The following is a 26,372-nucleotide window of genomic DNA, read 5'->3' as shown; positions in this document are numbered from 1 at the left end:
TAATGCCATGAGATCCATGTCGATTGTGTTCTCTTTGCCTGGGTAGTTTCATCCGCATGCAGCATCGTTCACATGCAGTGGTTCACCATCTTGCTCAGCAAAAGCTTGGTGAAAGCACTTCTTTATTTCTGTTAAAGTTTGTAGTGTGATAGCGATGGTCTCTCCCAAAGGCTTGAACCTTGCCCTACCGTTTGACATGCCTCTGGGAACAGCTCCTGCTTCAGGAAAGTGAAACAAGAAAGGCTGGGATTCCAATCCAATATCAAATCAAAGACACAGGTCATGTTCCAATCCAGTCTCCATTTGCAAACCACTGCATGCAATGTATGCAAGCCATCACATGCGATCATCATCCAATCAATTAGGATCATACTCTGTTCAGAGCATCGGTGCTGCTGAAGCAGTCTCCTGTGCTATTGGGCACAATCCTGGATGGGTCACCAATCCAACGCAGGAGACTCAATCATCTCAGCAAGCTGTTATCCATTTTGCCAACCTCAGAAAGATGACAGGTCAAGTCAACCGCACCTGGTATTAATTTAACAGTCAAGAGGGATTTGACCTGAGGACCCTAGGATCCCAAGACCACCAACCTAACCATTAAGCCAACACCAGGCATATAACTTATTATTCTTGTCACCTCTCCCCAATGTATGAGATAAAAGATACAGGTCATGCTCCAATCAGGTAGATTCTCATTTTTAAACATCCTCTCTTGACCGTTGATTTGCAAGAGTGTTCAGGGAGAAGTATTCACTGGTCGCCATGCGCAAGCCACCGCACGCGATGTGTTGCCGTATCCATGCTGGCAAGGTGTGAATCCCCTCGATAGCTGTGAGACATGAGGAATTCATGTAATCAAACAAAAGCCACTGGATGTACGACCTTTCTCTGGATATTGTCTGGTGGAGAATCTGGATGTTGTTATACAAGGGAGTAGAAGAACTGGGTATACATAAACCCTGAGCACTTGCTTCTGACAAATAATTTGTTTTTCTCTGGCAGGGTAGAACGAGGAGACAAAAGGTGTGTATTTGTGACTGCCGGAGTTCACAAACACAATAGCGATACAACCTAGCCAGCAAAATAATAGGGTTTACAGACATATAACACTTAATTGATTAACATGACTTGGGGAGGACATGACTGATGCGACGAAGGAAGAATGTTGTTTTTTTTTTTAACAACATCCTTGAAGTCGAAGTGGATATCTCACCAGATTGTACATGCCGACAGACTTAAACTTGAGTGATGGTTAAAATGTTTCCATATTGCAATTTCAGGTTGTGCTTTCTCATGGTGATGTATACACACCATCTGACCGCTGAGCACCTTTCTTGAAGAAAGCGACAAATGTCATTGAATCACAAATGGTATCATGCCATGCTTGTTATTGGTGGGACGAGTCGGTGTCCGTACGTGCGGGCGCAGAGTGAGCAATACAGTTCCTTGCTTTTAACTCAGACAGTACAGACTGAATATTGTTATTCAAGATGACAGTCCCAGAGATTTCCACCCAAGAATAATAAGAAAACCTTGAAAACAACAATATAAACACTTTGTCTTGACTCTTAGCCGAGGCCTCTGATGCTGTTTGCACGTGCATCGAGCATGTTTGGACAACAAATTGGAAGATGACCCCCAAATAGGCAGCAGTGGTTACATTTGATGCTTGCAGTGGAGGTTATGCCATTTGACATAGTTTTCTGCAACATCATTGGAGCTTCCAAGAGCAACGTCGACATTGAGCAGATGAACTGCCGGACCTGCACAGACTCACATTTCTGCGTCTCCATGAATTAGGTGGCAGAGTGAACTGAACGAAGCGGAATATTTCTTGACGTCAATTTTCGCTGAGCATAATTAACAGGTCAGGAATTTTGGTTGTTCAAGACTTGCAGTTGAACGTTCGATTGAATAACGTATTATTGTTCAATAGATATTTTGAATGAACCGGCAACCAAACATAATATGTACATGTGGGAAAATTACACCCACAGACTGGGAATCGAACCCGGATTTCAGAGTGTGGGCACATAATTTTCACGCATCCACATGTTATGTTAAATAAATAGTACTTGTATCAATAAATGATCAAATATAGATTGCAATGCAGAGTGTAAGCCGGATGTGGCTGCCATGACACCCTTGAGGTACGCCTACTCGCCTCTGAGCTGTCGAGTCTGGGTTCGAATACCCAGCTATAAACTGTCATCCTGGTGTTTCGCAGGCAGAGCGATTCATCAATGCGTGTGCCATCCCTCAGAAGGACACTAAGCAGGAGGACCTGTCAGGCAGCAATGGTCGCCGGTGAACGTTAGAAGATCCCACGGTGTCCTTCGCGGAGAGTGAGTGAGTTACTGCCGGCACGCTGAACAGATGACAAATTCCTGCTTAAAACTGTGACTAGCAAGTGTTCTCCTTTTTATGGATAACTGGGGGGGGGGGGGGGGTAACACGGATTGCTATCTCTGAGTGTGGTTGTTGTCTGTGTTGAAGCTCCTGTACTACGAACAAATTCACGTTCCCTTGTAATTTGCATGCCACATGTTAACCTCTGTCTTCAGAAATGAAGGGCAACAGTGATGTTGATTATGAGAATTTTTCGGACAACATAGACTCTAAGCAATATTAATATATGAACAATGGATTACCTGCATTTGCTGAGAAAGTGGTTCAAAGAGACCCCAGTTCGACCTTCTGTTGAAATCGTTTCTGGACCGTATCAAACATCCTCTCTTTGACCGTATCACTCGATTATTTCTGAATGACCTCTCACCCTGACTTTAAAGTTAGCTTCATCCTCGTCTGATTAACTCATGACAATTGGTAGAGTGAGAATCCTGGTCTGTGTCCATAATGTCAGAATAACATTGGTTGGCAAAGCAATCTTAATTGCACTTTGGAGAAGAAAAAAAACATTTGATGAGATTTGTTCACAACATTAAGAACTCCCTGTTCTCATCCAAATGATTTTGCAATGCACATGCTCTTCAATTCGGGAGGAGGGGTGGGGGAGTGAGGAAAGGGGGGCGAGGAAGTGGGAGAGAGAGCGAGGAAGGGGGGAGCTAGGAAGGGGGAGAGCGAGGAAGGGGGGAGAGCGAGGCCTCACCATAAGTCACAATACACTCGGGGAGGGAGCAAAGAGGATGGGGGAGAGATAGGGGGGGGGGTTTCCTTCATTACCTCTGCTACCAAAGGTTAAGGAGGTTATGGTTTCACCCTTTTCTGTCTGTTTGTTTGTCTCTGTGCAAGATATCTCAAAATTTTGTGGACGGATTCAGATATAACTTGGTGGACCGGTTGGGTTTGTGGCAAGGACGAATCGATTCAATTTTGGTGAAGATCCGAATCCGGATCTGGATACGAGAATTATTTCATTTTTAAAGTGATTCTTCACCATTGAGAGATCGGGCCAAAAATGATAGAGGACTGTCTCGCATGATATTTCAAAAATGTAATGGGACAGGTTGGGTGTGTCACAAGGACGAATTGATTCGATTTCGGGGAAGATCTGGATCCGGATCCGGATCTGATCACTTTTAAGCGATTATTCACCATTGAGAGATTGGATTCAAAACTGATATCTGGCACGATATTTCAAAAAATGTATTGGGCCAGATATGTTCTCGTGGATCAGGTATTACGTAGTGGAGGTACGCGCTCTACCGAGTGCCCTTCCAGTTTAAATATGAGTTCCTTAACGAGGAACGTCACAGAAGGAGGCCATTAGGCCCATCAAGTTTGCACAATGGTTGTCAACCTGTGATTCTTTGGCCATGCCCTATCTTTTGTAATGCTGAGCGTCAAACAAGGAAGCAGTACATACCATTTAAAAAATCTTTGGTATGACCCGGCAAGGGTTCGAACCACCAACCTCCCAGTTCGCGAGCAAACATGCTCCAACAATTACACCACCAATTCCATATATATATATATATATATATATATATATATATATATATATATATATATATATATATATATATATATATATATATATATATATATATATATATATATATATATATATATATATATATATATATATATATATATATATATATATATATATATATATCAAGACAGAGGGAGACAGACAAACAATGGGTGTGGGGAGGAAAGGTGGGCAGGAGAGGATGTATGGGGTGGGCATGATGGATACAGAAGGGACCTCTCAAGAGTGAAACTAAATTTGGAAAGGAGGAGGGATTGGGTGGGGGGGGGGTTAAAAAGGGTATAAAAGATCATGGTTTTGGATTGGGGTTAATCTGTGATGGTAGAGAACAGCCGTCTTGAAGACATGCAGGGAAGAATGAGATTGAAGAGAATGTGGAAGTTGGTTCCACCGGTGGGGGAGTAAAGAAGGAATGAATGATTGGAGATAAACAATGTTCCTGGATTTAGGTAGTTTCATCAAAATGGGGTTGATGGTGGATTGTGTGTGCCATGCAGAAACCTGGGTGGGAACAAAGCATGGAAAGAGCAGAGGGTGCAAGACCAGAAAGGAGGCAGGGCAAGACAGAAAGACCAGCAACTTGTCTGTGATGATGGATTCCATGACCTTGCTGATGGTTGGAAGTAAGCTACAAGGTCTGTAGTGAAGGGAATTCGTTTTTACACCTTTTTGTGTGATGTAGTGATGTTGGAAGATATCCAAACAGATGAAGGGTGACCTCAGGCAAATGTTAGGGTGAAAAGGGCAGAGAGAGGATGTCCAAGAGCAGCAGAGCAGGTTTTTAGGACACGTGAGCTGCAGAGTCAAAGTGTAGGGTTGAAGAAATCTTCTCCACCTTCTCAGGTGCAAAATATATCAAGTCCAGGAGCAGTTGGGTATGACAAGGAATGATGGGTACTGATAGTGAGCGGTTGGGGACACACGATTTGGAAGCAAACACAGAGTTCAGGCATTCAGCCTTCCCATGAGTGGAGTCGGCCGTGGTACCATTTGAAGAGAAAAAAGTAGAGTCAGCTTTGCAAGTTCATCTTGCAGTCTTCCGAAGATCCATTTCACTCTCCCTGGTTTCTCAACTTCAGGATGACTAGCACAGTATCTCTTTAGTGCATGATGCTCACTTATCATTCTGTTGCAAACCTTTTCAAGGGACAACCATGTATTTGAGCAGTGGCTCAAAATTTCCAGCTGGTCAACCTCAGAAAACAACTAAAACTCTGTACTTTGTTTTTCTTTTTGATCCGCACTCAAAAAAAGTCGAAAATGTCCACAAATATATAATCTACAGAAACATAGATTTTCTTCATGGCAGATTTCACACACAGGTTTGCAAGATTACAGATTGCATGCAATACTCAACACCTTTGATTTGTCCTCTGACACTTAAAAGCTTTTGCACCTTCACTGTCTGGGATCATGTTGTGTACTGGGACCTGTGACGTGTTCGGTGATCGACACAGGTAAGTTGTGCCCCGCTACGAACTGGCAACACAGTACTTCTGATTGTCACATTAACTTCCTGGTTTCAGTCCTTCTTCTTGTGGAAGTATTCAGTCATTGGTTTGAATGCTTTGGTGGTTGAGACACATTGCTTGTGGCTGACCATTTCAAAATGGATTCTTGCTTGAGGTGGCAATCTTCACAATTTTTGGGCAAACAACGCAGTCTGAATATTCTGGGCCTTTTGGTGCCAGCATACTACTACTCTCACACCTTCAAGTGGTGACCGGTTGCATTGTTTTCTGCTTCTTTGCTGGAGGCAGAAGCAGTCAGAGTTAGCTTGAAGACAAAGAATGTTGTGTTTATGTTCGACTTCCACATGGAAACTATAACAGCACTTGGTAGAGTGCATCGTCCCACCTCGTGTGCTCATTCTGAACAAAAATACCATCGTTAACTGAACACTCTACCATTATGGTCCACCGCTATTATGGCTTGTATACCCATATCATCCATACATCCTATTATGTCACTTACATTGATATTTTCCATCGCATTATTGATTATTGATTGATTTATGAGGATGTTGTTGTTCATCTTTCAGCTGTTCCCGTTAGGGGTCGCCACAGCGGATCATCCGTTATGATCCGCATACTGATTTGGCACAGGTTTTACGCCGGATGCCCTTCCTGACGCAACCCCGGTCGCCTCTTACGACACAGGGATATGGATTGGATTTCGCCATGATTCCGGGCTGCCCTGCACCCTCTCATAGCGCAGCCCAGTGCAGAGCTCCCGTCCTCAAGCGATCCTCCAACCCAAGCCTCCGAGTAGCCGGATTACAGGCGCACGCCACTCTGCCTGGTGATTGATTTATGAGGATATTTAATGAAAAGAGGTGAATATGAAAAAAAATTCAAACGATATTCCCCATGGCTAGTCGATCTGTTGATTAAGTTTCGCATCGAGTTTGAATGTATTAAGTTTCGCATCAATCTGTTAGGCGGTTCTGGAGAAGATTTTCTGTTTTCATTGTCTTTCCAATGTAGCTGCAAGACCAAATGACCGATGACATCATAAATATAATCTTCACTCACATCGGGTCATAGATGAGATATATGTCATGTCAGATTTTTCAGATAAGGTTTTTGATTCAACCAATTATGGCTGGAATACCACTTCAACGATGACATCATCGTTATCACGTTATATATCCCATGGGGAGTTGATGACTTATGCCAAGTTTCAATTTTTTTCGCGAGCGGTTTCATCGAAGATGATGTCCAAATTTTTTCCTTTCACCCAATATGGCTGTAATACCATGTGACCTATGACCTCAGAGTTATCAGTAAAATATTCTTCATGGGGACTCCTTCCTATGTTTCAGTTTTTGCATCGATCGGCCAAGTGGTTGCGGAGAAAAAAACTTTTTAAGTGAAAATATATAGATGATGACACACACACACACACACACACACACACACACACACACACACACACACACACACACACACACACACACACACACACACACACACACACACACACACACACACACACACACACACACACACCAGTCGTCTTGCATACCTTCGGGGGGGGGGGGAGGGGGGGGAGACTAATGAAAGCACTGTACAAATAGTGTTTGCAAATTCTCATTTTCAACGAGAGATTAACATTGTAGTGCAGGCAAAATGTTGGATGACCTCCCACAAATTGCAACAAAAGCAAACTCAACAGATTTTGATTCCTGGATATGCCCTCAGTGATAGAAAAAAAAGTCCTAAGGGATCCTCCGGGGGGGGGGGGGGGGAAGTCCTGAAATCATGGAAATCCAATATGGCCGCCACCCGGCTTCAGGGAAAATGAGAAAATTGTAAAGATTGATATTTTAAAATGTAAATATATGTTTTTCTGCATTCTAATTATTTCTCGTGATGGTCAGTATATTGATATACAAGAATAATTATGAAAAAGTGAAATGTATTGAGGGTAAAATGAAAAATTATAGCTTTTTCGTCCAAAAATGTCAAATTTTTGTCCCGAAAAAAAAAATTTACCTGATACTGATTTTGGCTCCTGGACAAAAAAAATAATAAATGTTGAAGACACAAGATGAAATGAAGTCTATGGAAAAACAATATAATTATGTAAATCATTGAAACATGACAAAATTCACAATTCCACTCGGGGCAATCACATCTGCCTGACGAAGGTTTCGAAATGAGAATGAAAATTCGCATTAAACTCAGAAACTACATCCATTATAAACTTACTCTACATGTTGAGAAAAATCAAGCGTATTAAAGTTAGAACTCGACAATGTCGTCATCATCCTCATCATTGTCACATGGAGTGTTTGTGCAGCCAGAGCCCCTGCAGTTTCCACAAGCTGGAGTGCACTCAATGTTGTGCTTCTTGCATGTGCACCTCATGGTGCGACATTCAGCCTGGCAGTTGCACCTAATGGCACGTAACATCTTTTCAGGAGCTGGAGCTATTGATGTCTGAAGTGGCACAAAACCCTCGTCACACTTCTACCAACCCCAGTCTGTCGGAAGAAGTATGCAAGTCTGATGTCTTGAAACGAATCAAAGACCACCTTCAGAAGCATGCAGAGTCTGCAAAGATCTCTTCTAGAACTTCAGCGCTCTGGGTTCAGTAGATGGACATGCAAGACATTCTACGCAAATACATCCGGGCAGAGTACACTAGGAACTGGGCACGACATCTACAGGCCATCCAGGAAATGCTGCCTTACCTGGCAGCCTCGGGCCACAACCTGCCTGCCAAATCTGCGAGGGTGTATCTGCAGCAGATGTCCAACCTCAAAACTCAACATCCCAATGTCCAACAACGTTTTGATGAGGGGTTCCATGTGGTTCGACGAAGTGATCGCCTGTGGGCAGGTCTTTCATCTGACCGGATCATCAAACAAGTTCTGATGAGAAGTTTCAAGACCAGCGGGGGGCTCACACGAGGGCGAGGAATGACAGAGCAACAACGGCTGGTATGGCCACTATCAATGCCTGCCTGTGCAGAAATAAACCAGGCAATGCAGGAGCTCACAGGTGTGAACTACAACACTGGAGAGCAGAAGAAGGACATGACCAAGGCAAGACAATCTTGTGACTGGAAGGACACACTATCAGCTCTTCAGTATTTACAGGAACAGAATCCGTTCAGTGGTGATCCACGTCTGAGGAACATTGCCACTGGAGTTCATGCACACCCCACCGTCAACGTCGATACAGCACATGCTGTAGGAGCCAAAATATTGAAATCTATGAATGGGAAAACACCTGCCAAGTACACATTTAAGAGGAAAGACCAAGTTGTCACCCTCAGCATGAAGTCAACTGTCAAGATTTATGGAGAGCAAGTCCAGGTTGACCCACAACTCCTCTTCCAGAGACTGATCACTGTTGCACAGACAGCAGAAGAACTGGAGTCGGCCTTCAAATATGAACTGTGCAGCTATCCACCAGCCCCCTTTGATTCCTCTCTTCCGCTCCGAGAAGCACACAAGCCAGTGTTTGCTGATGCCATCTGGAATCTGCTTGGATCCGATGTCCCAGCCGATATCCCCAATGATGGGCAACAGCATGTTTTGGATGGCAGGGCACTTGTTCAACGCATTCCATGGTCTCGTGGATCTACATACAGTGACATATGCCACCAGTACACTGATTATGTAACGAAGAAGTACGGAGATGCCATAGTCGTGTTTGATGGTTATGAGAGTACCAACACGAAGGACATGACACACCAGAGATGGTCAAAAGGGAATGCTGGCACTACTGTGATATTTACAGCTGACATGCATCTCACAATGAAAAAGGAACAGTTTCTTGCAAATAGGCAGAATAAACAGCGATTCATTTTTATGTTGAGTGAAGAGCTTCAGAAGAAGAACTGTGAGACACACCATGCCTCAGGGGATGCTGATCTCCTGATTGTACTGAAGGCCGTGCAGTCTGCTACTGTCACCAACACTGTGTTAGTTGGTGATGACAGACCTCCTTGTCCTCCTATGCCACCATGCAAGCTTAGAATCCCATGACCTCTTCTTTTGTCCCGAGCCAAAGAAGAACACGAAGAAGCCTCGCATCTGGAACATCAAGGCGACAAAGAAAATGATTGGTACAGACATATGCAAGCACATCCTGTTTCTACATGCAGTTCTTGGGTGCGACACGACATCTCATCTTCATGGGATTGGAAAGGGAGCTTCCCTCAAAAAGTTCAAAGCAAACAACACATTCTGTGAGCAGGCCGAGATTTTTGACACATATCCAGCTTCCGTATGTGATGTGGCAGATGCAGGAGAAAAAACATTGGTGATAATCTACAACGGAAAGTCAACTGACACCCTGGACACCCTCTGGTATCAGTGGTACTGGGACAAGGTGCTTGGAGCTCCTCTCACGTGCAACCACAGACGTTACCACCAACATCAGAAGCAGCAAAGTATCACAGCCTGCGCGTATATCTGCAAGTCCAAGAATGGAAGGGATGTGCAGATGAACTTCTTCTGACAGACTGGGGTTGGCAGAAGTGTGACGAGGGTTTTGTGCCACCAGACATCAATAGCTCCAACTCCTGAAAAGATGTAACGTGTCATTCAGTGCAACTGCCAGGCTGAATGTAGCACCATGAGATGCACATGCAAGAAGCACACCATTGAGTGCACTCCAGCTTGTGGAAACTGCAGGGGCTCTGGCTGCACAAACACTCCATGTGACAATGATGAGGATGATGACGACATTGTCGAGTTCTAACTTTAATACGCTTGATTTTTCTCAACATGTATAGTAAGTTTATAATCGATGTAGTTTCTGAGTTTAATGCGAATTTTCATTTTCATTTTGAAACATTCGTCAGGCAGATGTGATTGCCCCGAGTGGAATTGTGAATTTTGTCATGTTTCAATGATTTACAAAATTATATTGTATTGCCATAGACTTGATTTCATCTTGTGTCTTCAAAATTTCCTATTTTTTTGGTCCAGGAGCCAAAATTAGTATTAGGTAAATATATATTTTTTCGGGACAAAAAATTGACATTTTTGGACAAAAAAACTATAATTTTTTATTTTACCCTCAATACATTTCACTTTTTTATAATTATTCTTGTATATCAATATACTGACCAGAACCAGAAACAATTAGAATGCAGAAAAACATATATTTACTTTAAAAATATCAATCTTTACAATTTTCTCATTTTCCACGAAGCCGTGTGGCGGCCATATTGGATTTCCATGATTTCAGGACTTTCCCCTCGGAGGATCCCTTAGGACTTTTTTTCTGTCACTGAGGACATATCCAGGAATCAAAATCTGTCGAGTTTGCTTTTGTTGCAATTTGTGGGAGGTCATCCGACATTTTGACTGTACTACTTGTTGATGATTGGGAGGAGGCTGATTGGTCTGAAGTTGCAGGGATCAGTTTTACATCTTTTTATGTAGGGCGGTAATGTTTTCTGATTTCCAAGCAGATGGCAGATGACCTTGAGTAAATGAGAGAGTGAATAGAACAGATATAGGGTGAGCAAGAGCAGCGGAGCAGGTTTTAGGACACGTGGGCTGATGCCGTCTGGACCGGTTGCAGAATCAGTCGAGGTTTGACAGCAAGCTCTCCACCTTGTCAGGAGACAAGCAAAGAAAGTCCAGGAGTTTAAGGGAAACTTTTCAAATGTATTCTTTGTAACTATAGATATGTTGTTATTTACATAATAACCTCTGTTTTTGGCATTGTTGATAACTTTTTGCGTTATTACTGCTGTTTTAAAAGATGTTTAGGAGGTAATCTGTGAGTGATGTTATGGCGTCATCACAGCATCCTGCTGACGGGAAATTTCATGGTATCCGAATCGACAACAATGTATAACATGGCGAGCATACAACTCTAACCCGTACACGACCAGCATGGCATTCTCAATAAAACTTATCTACCTTCGAATGTAATTTTGAGGTAATGATGTCATGTTGACATCATAATAGCCTCATGATTAAGATTTTTCAGATTTTCTTTTTGGAGATTATAATTTTCTGAATATGTAACCGCATGCAATACTTGTTTGGGGGGGGGGGATGGTGCTTTTTGTCCAACGTGTAATGACGATTCACACTAATCCATGTGATAAAAAGGGTGAGCAGTTTGGGTGGTTTGTTGGTATACATTTGGATTTATTTGTTCCTCCATCATTCATCAGCTTCAGCACAATATTCTCACTCAATTTGGTAATATATCTCAGACAAAGCAGAAAATGAATCCTGATGTGAAATATTGTATCCTAAATTTTCATGTTTTCAGCCTTCAAGAAACAAATCAACCATTTAATGCATCTAACGATCTTGAAATGGCATAAAGCAACTATCATGATTTCCTCTAATATTGCTACATATTTTAGTGAGAATGAGGCAAAGCATCTGAACTTTTTACTCTGATGGTATGCCAAAAGGCTCATTATTATTCTTGGATTCTCGCAGGGCTGTCACATTAGTTTTGAGAAAGGTCTTTAATGATTGAAGGGAGTACACTGTATGCCTGACCCAAACCATGAATTTGTCTTTTAAATGTTCACGTTGCAGATGGCACAGTCAATTCAACTCCGAGCAAGCAAGGATATTCAAGGTAATATGGTACAATGAAACTTAAGACACTCTTTGTGACGAATGACGTATTTCACCATTTCATAACTTCTGCTCTTGCGGTGAGCTGGCTTTTTGGTGAAGCAATTAAATCCTCGTTTCTTTTTTGTTTCCCCCACTGGCTGGAGTGCGTTCCATTCCCATAGCCGCTCATTCTTGCCCACGCACACTTTGCGGAGCCGCCGAACATTCCGCAGCGTGAGTTGAGGGACGCCTTGATCCTGTAGCGTGGACTACGATCGGATGCTTTGAGGTTGAGGCTGCCACTATTCCCGATGAACATTTTACCCAGGTCTTATTTCCCGAGGAGCAATCCCAAGGAAAGATAACTCGGTTGCATGTTCTCAATTCAGAGTTTCGCCAAAACTCCCACTCTCGCCGCAATTTCTTTGCACGGCGTATCCCTTGGCAGATTTCAAAACCCATTTCAACATGCATGTCACGTACAATTCCAGTCCTGAGAGCGTTGAGTAAATTCAAACAAGTACTACGAACGAGAGAATGACCACCTGTATTTATATCGGCTTTTCACTGGCATGAAACGTTCTGATTGTTTGGTTGACATTGAATCATGGTGTATGCCATCAACGAGTCACTGTTTGCTGGTGCAGTTCATTCTCATAGTGTGGAACTCCCGTCGTGCTCGCTTTTTACACCATTTTCCACCCACTGCTTCCATAATTATTTCTAACCCTCTGTGTAATGAATTATCCAAAGAAAGGAAGTGATGCAGACATACATTTGTCAACTTCAGGACCGATAAAATCCAAGTAGGTCCACTAAACTGGGCCTCGTGCAATGCACATGTGAAATAATGAAAGCTTACTTCGTAAACCAGTGGTGGACAGACATCTCGAGCACAATTCACCATTAGCATGACAAAGCAGGTTGGACATGATAAAACGGGCCAGGCTTACAGTGAAATCTTTTGAACCTTGACAACCAGGCTCAGTGGCTCAATCGTTGGAGCATTCGCTCTAAGTCTGGGGGGTCGGCAGTCTGAACCTTGGCCGAGTCATCCAAAAAGACTTTTAAAATGGTATGTGCTGTTCCTTCCTGGATGCTCAGCATTTAAAAAGGATAAAGCATGGACAAACAACCACAATGCAGGCTTTGATGGGCCTACTGGTCTTTTACATTGGAATCCCTTGCAAGGAAACTCATCATATGTCTTTGAATTTCCTTGCAAGGGATTTCAATGTAAAAAAAACCAAACAAACAAACTCACTCATGATTTCATTTGGACAGGAATATATATATATATATATATATATATATATATATATATATATATATATATATATATATATATATATATATATATATATATATATATATGCTGAACATCCCCCTTCTCCTATTCCCCTCTACCACTTCACACGTTCCCACCAATCCCTTCGTTCACTCCCAATTATATCCCTTGACTGATCACCATCTTTTCCACCCTTTCACTCCTGATCACAAGTTGCAGTTTTCATCCAATTCGATTCAGTGGTGCAGGAGTGCATAGAGGTCACACAAACAAACACCTTGAATGATCATGATAATTTCCAATGTTTATAGTTGTCATGCAGAGAATCACATGTTTTATTACATTATGATTTGTAAGCCATGGCTAACAGGAGTATCACTGCACGAAACACTCACGCCATTCAGCTTTGGGTGGTGCATTGTCCAGATCACTGTCTTGATCGCTCCTGAAAAACAAACAAACAAACAAAAAACCCAGATGAAAATTGACAATTTTAGACGTACCAACTCAGTTGATGACCTTGGGCCTATGATGACCTTTTCGTCCATGTTGACCTCAAAACATAATTGGTGGTTGAATTCAGTGACCTGAAATATAAATCCTCTTCAAATTTCAAGTCAATTGGATGAAAATTGAGGATTTTAGAAATACCACCTTAGTTGTAGAGCTTGGGCCTATGATGACCTTTTGGTCGATGTTGACCTCAAAAATAGTTGTCTGGTTGAATTCAGTAACCTGAAATATAAATCCTCTTCAAATCTCAAGTCATTCAGATGAAAATTGAGGATTTTAGAAATACCACATTAGTTGTTGACTTTGGACCTATGTTGACCTTTTGGTCGATGTTGACCTCAAAAATAATTCGCTGGTTGAATTTCATTTTGTGCAGACATTGTCGAGGCTCGTATGAGAGCGAACACACATAACACACAACAAAGGAGACATACGACAAGAGGGGTGGGAGAGGGAAGGTCAAAAGAGCGGGGAACAGAGATATTAGGAGATCTGTGGAAGGGAGAGGGATGTGGTGGGGTGCATGGGGTAAACATGATGGACACCACATGGACTTTCAGGACCTTACACAAAATGGAACTTTCAGGAAGGAAAGCAGGGAATTTAAAGGAGGTTGGTTTGGGGTGGATGAACAGGGATAGAAAAGATCGTGGTTTTGGATGGGGGAAGATAAGAGGTGGTGGTGAACAGCTGTTTTGAAGACCTGGAGGGTAGAGTGGGATTGAACAGAGTGTGGGAGATTGTTCTAAAGATGGCGAAAAAGAGGAATGATAGAGTGAAGGTGAGCAATGATTCGTGATTTTGGTAGTTTTATCAGAAGGGGGTTGCTGGCGGACCTTGAGCGCTCTGTCGAGATATGGGGAGGGGGGAGGGCATATCACAGACAGAGCGGGGGGGGGGGTGAGACTGGAGAGGAGATGGTAGAAGACAGAAAGACCACTGACCTGCCTGCGGTGAGAGAGTGAGAGACCCAAAGACTCAGCTTCATCACGGGAGATACCAATGATCATAAATGTCTCAGTTTCCACAGTGTGAAGCTGAGAGAGGTGAGAGGCAGGAGCACCAGCCCAGAGGGGAGAGCAGTACTCCATCTTGCTGTGGACAAAAGCTTTGTATGTGGTTAGGAGCTCAGGTGGGCAGAGGAAGGACTTTACATGATGGAGGATGTGCAGTCGTCGACTGGCTTTGGAGGCCAGATTGGAAATGTGGCTTTCCCAGGAAAGAGCATGGCACATAGTGAGACCCAGAAGCTTGAAAGAAAGGAATTCTTCAAGAGGATTGTTGAGAAAGTAGATGGGGGGGGGGGGGTCCAGACGATTGTTTTGGAAAGACATAGTGAGAGTGTGAGATGTGTCAGCATTGAAAGTCATGTTCCACATGTTAGACCAGTTTGTGATTTTATCCACATCTGCAGAGTGAAGAAGCTGCTGCTTTGGATCTGAGGAATGACAGATGGGATGGCAGAGGGTGTCGTCATCAGCAAACAGATAAAGAGGATTTTCCAGAGAGTCGGAAAATTCATTGATGAAAACCAGAAAAAGAACAGGGCCCAGAACACTGCCTTGAGGAACTCCAGCCTGGACAGGAAAAGGGGATAAGAGTACTCGATTTCGGGCCAAGCATTGGCTGCGACAGGAGAGGAAGTCTGTGAGCCATGAGTGGAGATGGCTTTGGATAGGAAGAGAGTTTGGTGAGCAGGGCAGGTTGCCAGACCGTATCAAAAGCACGGAATATGTCTTGGGATATGGCTCTGATTTCATGTCTGGCATTGAGGACCTCCATCCATTGTTTGGAGAGCAGAAGCATCATATCCAGGGTGGAATGACCTGGTCTGAATCCAAATTGATGATCGGAAATCAAGCCATTGGAGAAGAGGAAGGATTTAATGTAGGAAGCAAAGATGGAGTCTTTAACTTTGCTGATGATTGGGAGAGGACTGATTGGTTTGTATTTGCAGGGATCTGTTTTTGCACCATTGTTATGCAGTACAGTAATGTTTGCTGATTTCCAAGCAGATGGAAGATGACCTTGAGCAAATGAGAGGGTGAATAGAACAGAGAGAGGATGAGCAAAAGCAGAAGAGCGGGTTTTTAGGACACGTGGGCTGATGCCGTCCAGACCGGTTGCAGAATCTGATTTAAGGTTTGACAGCAAGCTCTCCACCTTGTCAGGAGACAAGGACACAGAGTCACGGAACAGCTGGGTACGACTGGGTAAGGTTGGTACAAAAAGCGATGGGTTTTTGTCACAAGACTTAGAAGCAAACACAAAGTTTTGGCATTCATCCTTTGCACGTGCGGTATCAGCTGAGCGGCCATTTGAGGTAAGGGGGGGGATGGAGGGGGAACATACAGCAGAAATGGATTTGATAAGATACCACCAGGATTTGGAGGAGGTAGAGAGGTTTGAGAGTTCAGACTTGAGATTCGAAAGATGTTATTTCCTGGCTCTCCTGAGGGTAGACACGCACTTGTTCTGAGCTTTATGGAAGGAACTGAAATTACCCTCGCTTGCATTTTCTTTCCATGAGGCAAAGGCAAGTTGTTTCAGGACAACTGCCTTGCCACAAGCTTCAGTGTACCGTGGGCGGTAGGAAGGGGAGGACAACTGAAGACGACAGGGGATAAATCTGTACATTAGGGAGAGCAAGTTTCTTTGAAAGAATTTACAGGATGAGTTGATGTTGGAGAAAGTAGTGATGGGAACCAGTCTAGAAGTTTGATGGCTGCTTGAGGAACCTGTCAGTCGTCCTGAGTGAAATACCAGACTCAACAGCGCTGAGGTGATGCTCCAATAACAGCCAGAGAGATGTCGATTTTGACATGCATGTGGTCAGATGAATCAATTGGTGTGGAAGAAGAACAACAGTATTTTCAGGGAAATTTGTTAAAATCAGATCTACAAGAGATGGAGTACCATTGGTTGAGATCCCAGTCGGGAAGTTGACCGATTGAGTCAGTCCCAATGAGTCGCAGAAATCTTTTGCTGAAGTGTCATGGCAGGTGGGTGAGGTACCCACACCCAACCAACTGGCATGATGGCAATTGAAGTCACCACATATGAGGAAGAGAGAGTTGGGAGGAGAGGATAGAAGTTGGTCCTTGTTTTTGGAGAGCGAGGTGTAAATTGAGTCATCACTGTTTGGTGGAGGGTACAACACACATATAAACATGAAGTGGGAGTGGAGGGGAAGCTGTAGCCAGAGGTATTCCTGGGGGTGTGGGAGAGTGAGGGCAGTGTATGGAGAGTGAGGAATAGAGTCTTTGATGAAGAGAGCAACTCCGCCACCAGGACGAGGTTCAGGTCTGTCATACCGGAGGAGGCAGTAATCAGTGAGAGATACTAGGGGGTCAGAGACGTCTTGAAGGAGGAAAGTTTCTGTTAAGCAGATTATATCTGGTTTGTCAGTGGCAACCTGTATGGAAAGATCTGTCAGGTTTGATTTGTTGTGTTGGATGAAGTAAAGGACAAATTGGAGAGCAGTCTGTTGAAAGAGAAAAAGAGTAGTGAATTATGATACAGTAATGAGCACCACACGTGTGAAACAGGTACTTGAAGCATTATAAGAGACTGTTTTTATTTTTATGATTAATATTTTGTTTGATAAGGATTGCACAAGATTAGGTAATGGAAAGGTTGAAGAAAAATCAGGAGGTGAATGGTGAATTTGGATCAGCAAATGCAGAGGGTAGAAACCATTCCAACAGAAACATGTGGTTTCGGGAGGTGTATAGTTTGAAGTGAATTTATTAATTTCTTTTGATAAAGATTGTGTCAGATTAGGTAACGGAAAAGTTGAAGCAAAATCATATAGGTATATGGTGAATTTGGATTGGCAAATGCAGAGGGAAACTGATGGGTCGATGAAAAGTAAGAGGAAGAGGTGGGGAAGAGAAACAAGTGGTTTCGGGAGGTGTATAGTTAGAAAGAATATAAGGAAAAATTATTATGTTTTTGATGGATTTTTGAAGATTAGGTCAGATAAGGGAATGAAACGTTGAAGAAAGAAATCATGAATGTAATGGTGAAAGTGGGTCGGCTCAAATAGAAGGAAGATGGTGTGATGGCAGGAGGAGGAAGAAGAGTCGGTACTCATGGATACGTGGGGAAGAGGTATGGAGGGAGAAACGGGTGTAAATTTTTTTTTTTAAAGACAAGAAACAGTGGTTGTAGTTGGGAGGGATAGAAGGGGGCGGTGGGAAAAGTGGAGAAAATAATTAGAACTGATGGTTATAGGGAGCAAATACAAATAAAAAAGATCGAGCACCTAGATGGGAAGGACGAGTAGGCCTCAAGGAAACCCGATAAGACAAGATCGATGAAACCTCACAAAATAGCACAATTTTGAAAAAAAAACCGAACGAGGAACACACAGTAAACATGTAGGTAACAAAATAAACAGTCAAAATGTGACAAATAACGACTGGAAACTTAACTTTGAGAAAGTCGGCAGACACCCCTGAGAGAACCAGCCGTCATCTCAAAACCCGGAACCGGAAGTCAAACCTTTAGACCCTAAAACTAACCAATGCTGACCACATAGTTGTTGACTTTGGACCGATATTGACCTTTTGGTCCATGTTGACCTTCAAAATAATTGGCTCCTTGAATTCGGTGACCTGAAATATAAATCCTCTTCAAATTTCAAGTCGATCGGATGAAAGTGAGGGTTTTCGAAATCTCACCGAAGTTGTTGACCTTTTGACCTCAAAAACAACAGGCTTCTTCCTTATGACAAACTCGACCATGTGGTGAAGCTTCGTGAAGATCAGTTTAAAATTGTGACCTGTAGGCAATAAACAGACAGACAGATAACAAAATCAACTCGGCAATATATTTGAAAAATCTTCGATTTTGCAGGTACTAAATTTGTACAGAAGAAACGTTTGTATTATGATTGGTATAAATCTTGCCAACACAGCAAAACCTGTAACGTCAATCTTTGCTACGATGCGCTTGCCTCTCCACGCTAGTCTATTCATGCACGCAAGTATGAAAAAACAAAACAAACAAACAAAAAAAATTTGTTTTGAAACATGAGGACTCTGCCGATCCCCATTGGACACAGTCCAACACAGAGTGCTCATCACACTCCACATGTTTCGATTTTCCTGCCGATATCATCACGTGCCTTATGGTTCAATGGTTTGCATTAACAGGAATAATTGTTTGGGTGGCAGACGGATTGTTGTTCTGTGAGAATCATGCAGTTTTACGGTGTGACACGTGATCCGTGGCAATGCTCATCATAAGTCAGGAGGTGCGTCTGACATACATATATGTATGTATGTATATGTATATATATATATATATATATATATATATATATATATATATATATATATATATATATATATATATTTAGTGTCTGTCACATGTTGTGTTGTGTTGTATCACTGAACTACTCCCTCAAACTTTTGTGAAATCGTACGAAACTTTCGGGCTGCACTGACCTCTCCCATGAGTAGGGTGAATATACTGGTTCTGGCTCACTTTTCCCCATGTAAATGAATGGGGGATTTTCAGCGATTCATATTTTTTTCCCTAAAAATAAACCCCCTTTTTATCCCAAGGTATATTTATTTGTCTCCCCTTTTAACCTGGGGACACTTTTTTTTTTTCAAATAATCCATACAATAAGATAAAGATTTGTTAAAGGTGATTCGAAAGAAATATCTGAAATGTCTAACCCTCGGGACACTCTTTATCAAATAACCGATGCATGTTGTTTCGCTCACTCATTGAACCTATAAAGATTTGTTCATTCTCAAATTCCTTCAATAGTTTAATTTTCTTTGCACAATAATCCCCATCTAAAATATTGAAAAACAAAACATTGAATCTTTATATTTTTTAAGATACCCCTTTTGTGCTATTACGAAATGATAAACTTCTCTTAATGATCTCATCTGGCCACCGCCCGAGTTGCAAATCATTTTTGTGCATAAACCACGCCATAAAAAAAGTTTTGTTTCAAATGTTTTCAGTTCGTGTCATGAAAATGAGGAAGTGTTTTTTTTTGACACGGTCGTGCTGTGTGAATGAGGAAGTGTTTTTGGACAGTCATGCTGTGAAAAAATAGGAACTATTCTGTGAGACAAGGTCTCGTGTTTATATTTTATCTCAGAACACGAACTGAATACATTTGAATCAAAACCATTTTAGGGTATTTTAAGTATGTTTTAAAAATGATTCATACAATTTGAGAATATATCTCCCAGTTATTTTCCAAGCTGTCTCTCCCGAAGCATCATTTCCTGTGGCCACACCCAATGATTAAGCAATCTCCTCATCGTTGCTTTATAAGTGATTCTCCAGACAAAGTTTCTGCCAGACGGAATTTTCATTTTTACAACTGAGACATGAGTGATCTTTCTTCCGCGAACAAAACAGCTCAACACAAAGTTGGTAAGCCTGTGTATAGGTTCCTCTTTGAATGATGAAGCAATTGATTATAAATTAAATCGTGATAATTCATATATATATATATATATATATATATATATATATATATATATATATATATATATGTATATATATATTTTTTTTTCTTGGCAGGTCCTTGGAAGAAGAGCAGTTTACATATCACGACGAGGTGCATGAAATTAATGTTCTTATTGAAGAGGTCAATCATCTTAGAAGAGAATTGAAAAACATTTTTAAAGACTGACACGACGTCTTACCACGGCCTCTGATCTTTTTGCCATCTTGTACCAATGGTAAAAAAAACTGAGACATGGACTCACTCTCTTCCGATGAAGATAACAGCTCACTACAAAGTTGGTAAGTTTGTGTATGGTTTCCTCTTTGAACAATGAAGCAATTGATTATAAATTAAATCGTGATAATGCGAAAATATATATTTTTTCCTGGCAGGTCCTTGGAAGAAGTGGAGTTTACATATCACGATGAGGTGCATCAAATGAATGCTCTTATTGAAGAGGTCAATGATTTTAGAAGAGAATTTAAAAACATTTATGACTGGTACGAAGTCTTATCACGGCCTCTGATCTCGAATAAATTAAACCAATGGTGAGACGTGTGTGTGTGTGTGTGTGTGTGTGTGTGTGTGTGTGTGTGTGTGTGTGTGTGTGTGTGTGTGTGTGTGTGTGTGTGTGTGTGTGTGTGTGTGTGTGTGTGTGTGTGTATATATGTGCATGTGTGTGTATGTATATATATATATATATATATATATATATATATATATATATATATATATATATATATATATATATATATATATATATATATATATGCGTGTGTGTGTCTCTTTCCCTGTCTGTTTGTCTCTCTCTATCTCTCCCTGTCTGTCTCTTTGTATCTCTCTCTGTCTGTCTTTCTACCTACCTCTCTCTGTCTGTCTCTCCATCTATACCCTTGACTTATTATTATTTTTTTTTTTTTCAGCTCGATCACACAACATCAGCTGTTGAAGCAATCTGGTACAACACATGATTTTCTGGAGGTAAATGTTTCTGAATTATTATTTAGTTATTCTTTCATTAATATCACTCTCTCTTTGGAATGTCGTCTTATGTTGGTTGCATCATTAGTTTGGACGCGGTTTTACCAGTACACTGGAATTCATTTTATTGGCCTTGGAAGGATGACAGGCTGAGTCGGCCTCCTGGTGTGTTAATTCAGTGGTCAACGAGGCTTGAACTTAGAACCAACACCAGGCTTACTCATATTACCATGTAATTATCTTTATAAAACCTAATTATTATCCACTTTTTGTTTCAAAACAGAATATGGTGTCTGAGTTTCGAAATCACAAGACATCTGAAGAAGATTGCTGGGAAAGATTATACATTCTCGCAAATGAATATTTAATATTTGCAATTTTGATTAATTATATTTGTTTTGTTTACAATTACTTCATATTGAATTTCAAAAAAAGGATCAAGACATGAGGGAGGGGGGGGGGGGGGGGGGGCGGGGGGGGTAGGTGCGCTCCCCCAATGACCCATCACCCCTCATCCCACCCCTCCCCTCCCCATGTGTGTGTGTGGGGAAGGGTGGGGGTGGGATGAGGGAGGTGGTGGGTCAAAGGTGGGGCGCACAGGGGGATGATGGGGGTGGGGCTTGTGTGGGCGGGGCTTGTGTGGGCGGGGCTTGTGTGGGTGGGGTTTATGTGGGCGGGGCTTTTCTGGGTGGGGTTTATGTGGGCGGGGCGTGTGTGGGCGGGGCTTGTGGGAGGGCGTTTATGTGGGTGGGGCTTCGGTGGGGTTTATGTGGGTGGGCTTTGGTGGGGTTTGTGTGGGCAGGGTTTATGTGGGTGGAGCTCGCGTGGGAGGGGTTTTTGTGGGCGGGGCTTCGGTGGGGCTTATGTGGGAGGGGTGAATGTGGATGAGGCTTATGTGGATGAGGTTTGTGTGGATAAATGGATGGGTGGATGGGTGGATGAGTGGAGCTTGTGTGGATGGGTGGATATTTTTTTAATTAAATAAACATGTTGTGTGTGGGGAACTAATTAACTAATCACAAATTATTTGAATATGATGAATATTGGGTGGAGCTTGTGTGGGGTTTGTGTGTGTGGAGCTTGTGTGCGGTGGAGTTTTTGTGTGGAGCTTGTGAGGGGTTTGTGTGTGTGGAGTTTTTGTGTGGGGTTTGTGTGGGGTTTGTGTGGGGTGGGGTTTATGTGGAGCTTGTGTGGGGTGGGGTTTATGTGGGTGGGTTTTGTGTGGGCGGAGTCAAAAAGGGGCGGAGTCAAAAAATTTCAATTTATCTTTGTCTTTTGTAATTCCTGTGAATAAAATGAACCTAAAATCTCTTCCCCTTCCAAATCATATATCTTATAAGTCCAAGGAACCGTATCTATTACATCAACAATTTAAAAAAGTTCGTTTGTCCATCTTTTAATATAACCTATTTCAAAATGAGATTTCCACCTATATATTCTTACGATATCACCAACTTTGAACTTAGGTTTTCTGACATTAATCTCTTTTTCATATTTTAATTTTGCAAATGTTTCTGATGGTTTCATATTTGTTGACGTGTGAAGCGTGTCATTATACTTATCCACAATATCCTGAATAAAAGATGACCATTGTTGTGAACAGAGTTGTGTGAATTTTTTATATAGTCTCTCTTTTAAAGTACGATTAAAACGTTCAACAACAACTGCCTTCCCTTCATTAAAGGTACTGTATAATGTAATACTGTTATTTTTTAGAAAATTCATAAATGTCTTGTTATAAAACTCTCTACCCTCATCAGTCCACAATTTTTTAGGTTTTCTCTTACTTTTATTAAATATCTGTTGAAAGGCTAACATAAGAGTATTACCTGTTTTGTTTTTTAATGGTACAACCCATGCGTATCTACTCCTCAAATCAATAACGGTTAAAGCATACTTGTAACCCTTATCATTATTGAGTTCAATCAAATAACAGCTTGCTCTTCAGTCTTAATGACATCATTAGAGCCTATAAGTTTTTTGAATTTCCAAGTCCAAGTTTCAATTTAGCACTGATCATCTTCTTCACAATGAAACGATCAACTTTTTCTCTCAAGGTTGGATTTTGTATCAGAGACAAATTATACAACATTTCTCTATCGGCTTCATGCTTTTCTTCCAACGTTGTGGTATTCCCATAATCAATATCGTGTCTCATGCACACTTCATCAACTCTATTGATGGGCTTACTCCAGGATTTAGGATTGTCTGTCTCATCTATTCTTTTATCTAAGTTTGTGCCTGGACCACAGAAAGAATACCCTGGAAGATGTAATTCCCCTGGTATTCCAGTAGTTGTAAATTTACTTCCTGATAAAAACTTTTGCATATCTCCTCCTCGTTTGTGTTTGGAGATAAATTGATTTTTTTTTGAACCACACACCGAACATATACCTTTTTGTATAACCCTGTTATTTTTACTTTTAATATACGAAATATTTTTAGTATTAGTTTTCTTTTTACATTTGAGACAATAACTCATTTATTTATGTGAAAAATTCCTGCAGAGTGCAAAAACCTTTTTAGTTTCCAACATGCACATTTGAATCTTAATTTTTAAAACATAAAGAATCCTTAGAAATGCCTTCACTCTCTCCTCCATTTATTTAAGAAAAAAAAATGAAAAACTTGAATAAAAAGGAATAGCTTGTCGATGTCAATATTCTTGTCGAAAGTATTGCAAATAGACTTGTCAATTCTTTGTTTTCCTCCTCGGTGGGTTGAGTTATTTTCTGTAATACCACCAATCTTTTTTTAATCTCACTGGTTTCCATATTTTGATATTTATTTTGTCTCGCTCTTTCCTCCCTCTCCTTCTCTCTCTCCTCCCTCTCCTTCTCTCTCTTCTCTCTCTTCTCTTTTTCCTCCTTCTCTTTTTTCTCCCTCTCCTCCTTCTCTCTCTTCTCCTTTTCCTCCTTCTCTTTCTTCTCCCTCTCCTCCTTCTCTCTCTTCTCCTTTTCCTCCTCTTCCCTCTCTTCTTCAACTCCTTCCTCATCCCTTATTATCCTTGAATCACTTACACCCCATAGAATATCATACATATATTCATCAGGATTTCTTGTTATTCCTGCATCGAAAATATTTTTTTTTACAACAGGAAACCAATAAAATTTATTTTGAATTTCTAAAAGAGCCTTACCTTTTCTTAACATAATAATTTTTTCATTATTTAACATTCTAATTAAATCTAAAGTTGTCGGTTTATCAACATCAGCATAATGCCAATCTTTTATTGAAAATACCTCATTCTTATGTTGTAGAACATATTTATGAAAATACCGAATAGCCTTTTCTTGAAGGTATGCTTGGACACAGAAATGATAATTTTCTTGAAGCCTTCTTGCTGTCATTTATGTATTAGAAATATATGTTAGAATAATATTATGGCACGAAACACCTCCCCATCTTCCCATAGTTAAATCATTTTGTATTTCCTTACTTATTATATATAATCCTGTTTTTTCTGTTTTCATGATATATACAAGGGCAAAACCATTATTATATTTACCCTTATTAAATTCTTTTATTTGTTGTTTACTAATCGTGGCCCCACAAAACTCATTCTCGATACCAAGTGGATAATATTCTTCCTTACGAGACTGATTTAATTGTTCCAGGTCTTTGAGGTTAATTTTAAATGACCAATTATACCCTAAATCATTCATATCATACCCCCATTGTTCTATTCTCATACAAACGATATGCCCATTCTTTATATAAATTTATTTTAATTCGAACTGTGAATTCTGTATGACCTGGAGATAATATCAACACTTCTCTATCTTTGGAATACACGGCCGTTTTATTTAAGGATATATATTGTGATAAATCGCTTAATCTCACCAAGTCATTCGCGTCAGTCGGGCTTGGATAATTTTTTAATTTATGAGCATTTTTCATGTTAATATTTTTGGTTATATTATATTTATGTCGTTCAGCCTGTGCCTTTGTGTAATAATTTGATAAATCAATATCCAGTTCTTGAGATACACCAAAGATAGAACCATCTTTACCAACATAAGTAATTTATATTAGATTAAAAATAATATCATAAAATTTTTTATTTTTGTTGAGTTGAAATAACACATACAGACATAATTGACCACAACACTTGGAATTTAATTCTTGGACTTGAAATGTTTGATAAACACCATTCTGTAAGAATTTTATGACTTCAACAGGTGGTGGAAGACCAAAACTATCAAAATAATATTTGTCTTGATGATTAAAAATACAAACCCAATGAGAACCGTTCCCATTATTATCTTCTAAGTTCATAATAATATTCTTTGTATGTTTCGGCACATTTGTTAATTCATCTCTCATACAAATAACCACATTATGAATTTTTAATTTCTTACAATATTTGACAAGTTGTAAATTTGAAGTTGTATTCTTTCCAAATTCTTTAAACCACTCATCAATGCTCATTTATTTATTAGAAAGATACAATCCATTACCTCTTTTCGTTAATTTTACACCTGCTTGTGCTATAGAAGAAAGCATATCTCCAACTAACAATCTCGCTTTATCAGGCAGACCTTCAAGTTTTTCAGCAAAATCTACAATTACACCACTTCCACTAATTTGTTTCTCCAACTCTTTGTTTTGTCTTTCCAATTCTTTTTGAGCCTGGAGTTGAGCCTTCCTTTCGTTGGCAGTTTTCACCGCTGTTGAAATACCACCCGTCAATGCTCCAACCGCACTTAAACCAGCAAATAAAGGAATTAGAAATGGGAGAAATCCTCCACTCGTCTCTCTTATTGAATATTTTTTCAACATTGGTTTTGTCATTTTAATTTTAAGTGAGCCAGTGTCATTCAAGATTTTAACCTGTTCTCTTGTGAGCAAAACATCAATTCTTACTGCTCCTTTTCTCTGAATTGTATTAACATTAATCGTACAAGGCTTTTGATTTTGAACACAAGATGATAGTTTATGAAGATTGATTTGATTAACATAAACCCCAGTTGGTACTTTGCCACTCATTTATTTAACAAAAAATTATGTGAGACTAATCATCACACCATTATCTGTATTAATCTGCAATTCTGTTTCTTCCAAAAGCAAACAACATGTATCAACTTCTTCA

The 26,372-nt window shown here is 40.7% G+C and overlaps 1 protein-coding gene and 1 long non-coding RNA gene across 3 annotated transcripts in view; both read left to right on the top strand.

The window, feature by feature from the left end:
• Positions 1-26,372, top strand: part of LOC147027167 (CUB and sushi domain-containing protein 3-like) — a 1,179,270-nt gene that overhangs the window by 128,960 nt on the left and 1,023,938 nt on the right. The gene's annotated exons all lie outside the window — the stretch shown is intronic.
• LOC147027171 (uncharacterized) lies at positions 20,383-21,727 on the top strand. Its single transcript, XR_015058713.1, has 3 exons — positions 20,383-20,598; positions 20,692-20,847; positions 21,223-21,727. It is a non-coding gene; the product is annotated as an uncharacterized LOC147027171 (long non-coding RNA).

The sequence above is a fragment of the Eptatretus burgeri genome, chromosome 5 (assembly GCF_056783735.1).
Source record: "Eptatretus burgeri isolate ZD-2024b chromosome 5, Ebu_testis_v1, whole genome shotgun sequence".
In the NCBI taxonomy this organism is placed as follows: domain Eukaryota; kingdom Metazoa; phylum Chordata; class Myxini; order Myxiniformes; family Myxinidae; genus Eptatretus; species Eptatretus burgeri.
This window is presented reverse-complemented; position numbering and strand designations above follow the sequence as displayed.